Here is a 6,000-nt window from a genome sequence, read left to right on the forward strand (position 1 = left end):
CCTAATTTTCCAGAGGTTTCAAAGAAACATAACTTAGAAGCATTGACAGAACTTGGGAAAGTAAGTGAAATACACCATATAAATTGTCAAACACTAAATCAGATGTCTATTTATTCTGCTGTGTTGAAATTTCAAATTTTTCATCAAGAAAGACAATAAAAATTAGGAAATTTAGTTTACCAAGTTCCAGAATCCTATCTATCCAAACATCTCTGTCCCTCCACCAGTACCCCCTACCTTTGCATGTCTATTGAACCTCAAGATCACCTGGTCTATGCACAAAGGTAAGACTAAAACAGCTCAGGAATCAGCAAATAGGAAGGGGAAACAGCTGTGTTAAACTAATAAAAAACATATCATTTGTATGGATCCTTCTTCAGATGCCATTATCTAGTATAATTACAAAATGGCACCCACAAAAAAAGTGCTTTATTCTCTGTAAGGGGTCTTGATGTCTTCTTTATGAAGACTTCTTCATGACTTCTTCACCAAGTGTGGGGAGTTAAGGAAGGAAGGCTGGTGAGTGATACAATGTGGAGCAAACCCGGCAGTGAAGAATATATCCATCTCTTAGTTTCAAAGAGCCTTATTTGGATTACCTCATTCAGTTTCCATCAAGGGCTCTTCTTTCTTTTGACTTCCACTAACCAACAGAAGCTAGAAAGAAGAAGCTTATTATATTGAAACAGTGGTGGTAGGAAGGCTTTTTTTTTTTCTCTTGGTCCTCACTGGCATCACTAGTACCTTGCCATGCCTGGTCATAGAACCCACTGCTGTTACCTCATATTCAAGTCTATGGCTCATAGACTCATCTGTTCTCTCTTTCCAGTACTGCGGGGTGCTGTGACTTGTCTGCCTTGATACTTTCCATTTCTTGCTGGTTCCACAACTCCTTCTTAGGCTCAGCTGCTTTCCCTATGTGGCCTCTGTATTTAGTTACCTTGCACCTTCAGGAGAGTCACGGCCCACGGCTATCTGCTCAGCCCCCACCCAACTGGAACTATGCTGAATCCAGGCTTCTCTGAGATGCTTGTAGACTTTACATCCATGCACAAAATTCATGATTTTATTGGACTTCCCCTTACTTGTCTGGATGTTCTGTTGCCTATCCCAACTCCTTCAAAACTAACACACTGTCATCTGACCTCCTTGACTTACCTCTTCATTCTTCGGAATCACGGAAGCTTCTCACTACCTCTTGCTGTCAGAGGCTTCCCATGGGTCTTCAGCTGAGTTCCTTCCCTTCACCTATTTCTATCAACTCTCTGTTTGAGTCTACCTCTCAGGGATACTTTTGAGATTTAGAAGACCCTTTTCTCTTGTATGGGAAAACCCAATTCTCCAGACTTTGCTCTGGATTTCAAAGAACAATTGTGGAAATCAGAAGCTCAACACTGACTTTTTTATAAAGCATTTCTGCTGTGATGATCCTAATTCTTTGAGCAAATTGGCTGCTTCCAACTGACCAGGAAACAGGTCAGATGCCAAAAAATATATATATATTTCAATAAATACATATTTTGTACCATTGCTCTTGCAAAAATGTTTGTCACATTTTTCTAATTAAATTATTTTTCCTGGAATACGTATTAAATCTTCTGTAATGGTTTTTATTTGAGAAATGAAGAAACTTAGTAAATGTGCTGCCTGTTTAAACTTCCTCAAGATGAATCATCTTTTTAATTTTTTTAGTTTTTGTTTTAATGCCAGTATAGTTAACAGAGAGTGTTACATTAGTTTCAGGTGCATAATATAGTGATTTAACATTATCTATCACTCACTGCTCATCATGATAATTGTACTCTTTAATCCCCATCACTTATTTAACTTATCCTCCCACCTGCCTCCCTTCTTCTAATGTCATTTTGTTTTCCTTAGTTAAAAGGATGTTTCTTGGTTTGCCTCTCTCTTTTTTCACCTATGCTCCTTTGTTTTATTTCTTAAATTCCACATATGACTGAAATCATATTGTATTTGTCTTTCTATGACTGACCTATTTCTCTTAGCATAATACTCTCTAGCTCCACTCACATTGCTGCAAATGGCAAGATTTTGACTTTTATGGCTGAATAATATTCCATAGTATACCATCTCTTCTTTATCCATTCATTAGTCGATGGATACTTAGTCTGTTTCCACAGTTTGACTATTGTAGATAATGCTGCTATAAACACCTCACACCCGTCAGAATGGCTAAAATCAACAATACAAGAAACAACAGGTGTTAGGGAGAATGTGGAGAAAGGGAAACCCTCCTGCAAACTGGTGTATGGTTGGTGGGAATGCAAACTGGTGTTGGTGGGAATGCAAATGGGTGCATAGTCTGGAAAGCAGTATGGAGGTTCCTCAAAAAGTTAAGAATAGAACTACCCTACGATCCAGCAATTACACTACTAGGTATTTACCCAAAGAATACAAAAACACGAATTCATTGTAGTTTTTTTTTATTTGCATTTCCCTAATTGATATTGAGCATTTACAAATATCTTCTTCCATTCCATAGGTTGTCTTTTAGCTTTGTTAGTTGTTTCCTTTGCTGTGCAGAAACTTTTTATTTTGAGGTAGTCCCAATAGTTTGTTTTTGCTTTTGGTTCCCATACCTCAGATGACATATCTAGAAAGATGTTACATACGGCTGATATCAGAGAAATTACTGCCTATCCTCTCTTCTAGGATTTTTATGGTTTCAGGTCTCACATTTAGGTCTTTAATCCATTTTGAATTTATTTTTGTGTACAGTGTAAGAAAGTGGTCCAGTTTCATTCTTTTGCATGTGGCTGTCCAGTTTTCCAACACCATTTGTTGAAGAGAGTATCTTTTTCCCATTGAATATTCTTTCCTGCTTTGTTGAAGATTAATTGACCACATAATTGTGGGCTTATTTCTGATTTTCTATTCTCTACCATTGATCTATGTGTCTATTTTTGTGCCAGAACCATATTGTTTTGATTACTATTGCTTTTGATATAACTTGAAATCTGGAACTGTGATGCCTCCAGCTTTCCTTTTTTTTTTTTTTTTTACTGTTTTGGCTATTTGGAGTCTTTTGTGGTTCCATACAATTTTACAATTGTTCTAGTTCTGTAAAAAATTCTGTTGGTATTTTGATAAAGAATGCATTAAATGTATAGATTGCTTTGAGTAATGTAGGCATTTTAACAAAATTTGTCCTTCCAATCCAAGGCCGTGGCATGTCTTTCCATTTCTTTGTATCTTCGATTTCTTTCATCAGTGTTTTATAGTGTTCAGAGTATAGGTTTTTCACCTCTTTGGTGAAGTTTATTCCTAAGTATCTTATTATTTTTGGTGAAATTGTAAATGGTATTATTTTCTTGATTTCCCTTTTCGCTTTTATTATTTACCTCCTTCTGCTGGTTTGGGTTTTATTTGTTCTTTTTGTAAGGTTGTTTATTTGTTCTTTATTTGTAAGGTTTTTTATTTGAAATTTTTCTTGATTCTTGAGGTAGGCCTGTATTGCTATAAACTTCCCTGTTACAATCACTTTTGCTGCATCCCAAAGATTTTGGACTATTGTGTTTTCATTTATTCGTTTCTATGTAATTTTTAATTTCTTCTTTGATTTCTTGGGTGATCCATTAGTTGTTTAGTGGCATGTTATTTATTTTTTTTTACATTTTTTAAATTTTATTATGTTATGTTAATCACCATACATCATTAGTTTTTTTTAATTTTTATTGTTATGTTAATCACCATACATTACATCATTAGTTTTTGATGTAGCATTCCATGATTCATTGTTTGCATATAACACCCAGTGCTCCTTTCAGTACATGCCCTCTTTAATACCCATCACCAGGCTAACCCATCCCCCCAACCCCCTCCCCTCTAGAACCCTCTTTTTGTTTCTCAGAGTCCATAGTCTCTCATGGTTCGTCTCCCCATCCAATTTCCCCCCTTCATTTTTCCCTTCCTACTATCTTCTCTTTTTTTTTCACATATAGTGTATTAATTGTTTCAGAGGTACAGGTCTGTGATTCAACAGTGGCATGTTATTTAACCTCCATGTATTTGTGCTCTTTCCACATTTTTCTTGTGATTGGTTTCAGTTTCATAGTGTTGTGGTCAGAAAAGATGCATGGTATAACTTTGATCTTTTTGAATTTGTTAAGACTTGTTTGTGGCCTAGTATGTGATCTGGTCTGGAGAATGTTCCATGTGCACTTGAAAAGAATGTGTATTCTGCTGTTTTAGGATAGAATGTTCTGAATATACCTGTTAGATCCATCTGATCCAGTGTATCATTCAAAGCCATTGTTTCCTTATTTGTTTTCTGTTTGGATGATCTGACCATTGATGTAAGTGGGGTGTTAATGTCCCCTACTGTTATTGTATTATCAATTAGTTCCTTTATGTTCATTATTAAATATTTTATGTATATGAGTACTCCCATGTTGGGCATATAAATATTTACAACTGTAACATCTTTTTGATGGGTTGTCCCTTTATTAGTATATAGTGTCTTTCTTTGTTTCTTGTTACAGTCATTATTTAAAGTCTGTTTTGTCCAATATAACTATTGCTACCTTAGTTTTCTTTTAACATCCATTTGCATTATAGTTGTTTTTCTATCCCCTCACTTTCATTCTGCAGGTTTCTTTAGTTCTGAAATGACTCTCTTCTAGACAGCATAGAGATGACTTTTGTTTTTTAATCCATCCCCACACCCATGTCTTTTGATTGGAGCACTTAGTCCATTTACATTCCAAGTAATTATTGATAGATATTTATTTATTGCCATATTGTTACTTGTTTTGTGGTAATTTTTGTAGTTTTCCTCTGATCCTTTTCTTTCAGTTTGCTGGCTTTCTTTAGTGTTATACTTGGATTCTTTTCTCTTTATTCTTTGCAAATCTATTACTCTTTATTGAATTGTGATTACCATAGGTTTGTAATAGGTTTGTATATAACATCTTCTGCAAATGCAATCTATACGAAGTCAGTGGTCACTTAAGTTTGAACCCATTCTTTACTCTCCACCCTCTACATTTTAGGTATGTAGTATCATATTTTACTTCCTTTTATTTTATGAAACCTTGACTGATTTTTATAGATATATTTATTTTTACTGCTTTTGTGTTTCCTACTTTCCATACTCCCATTTATGGTCTTTCCTTTCCACTCAGAGACCCCTTTACTATTTCTTGTTGGGTGGGGTTAGTGGTCCTGAACTTCTTTAGGATTTTATTTTTTTGTTTTTTGTTTTCTTTTGGGTTTTTTGTTTTGTTTTGTTTTTTATGTTTGTTTTGTCTTAGGAATTCTTTACTTTTATTCCGAATAATAGCTTTGCTGGATATAGTATCCTTGGCTGCAGTTTTCCCTGTCAGCACTTTGAATATATTATGCCAGTCCTTTCTGGCCAGCAAAATTTATGTTGAAATATCCACTGATAGCCTTAAGGACTTCCCTCGTATATAACTGTCTTCTTTTGTATTGCTGCTTTTAATTTTTTTTTAATCATTACTTTTTCAGTTTAATTACTATGTTTCTTGGTGTGGACCTCATTGGGTTGATGTTGTTGGGGAATCTCGTGCCTCCTGGATCTGGATATCTGTTTCCTTCCCCAGATTTCGGAAGTTTTCAGCTACCATTTTTTTTCACATAGATTTTCAGCCCCCTTTTCCCTCTTTTCTCCTTCTAGTATCCCTATAATGTGAATGTTATTGTGCTCGATGGAATCACTGAGTTCCCTAAATCTATGCTTGCTTTGCATAATTCTTTTTTCTCTTACTAGTTCATTCCTCTGCTTCATCTAACCTTCTACTTACTCCATCTAGTGTATTTTTAATTTCTATTTTTGTATTCTTAATCTCTGATTTGTTCTTCTGCATTTTGTTAAGGGTTTCACTGATGTCCTCCACTCTTTTCTCAAGTCCAGTCAGTATCCTGATGATCATTGCTTTAAATTCTCTTTCAGCCATATTACTTATCTCTGTGTCCCTTATTAGCTCTCTTGCTAGGACTTTGTCCTGTTCTTTCCTT

This window comes from Zalophus californianus, chromosome 11, assembly GCF_009762305.2.
Source record: "Zalophus californianus isolate mZalCal1 chromosome 11, mZalCal1.pri.v2, whole genome shotgun sequence".
NCBI classification, from domain to species: domain Eukaryota; kingdom Metazoa; phylum Chordata; class Mammalia; order Carnivora; family Otariidae; genus Zalophus; species Zalophus californianus.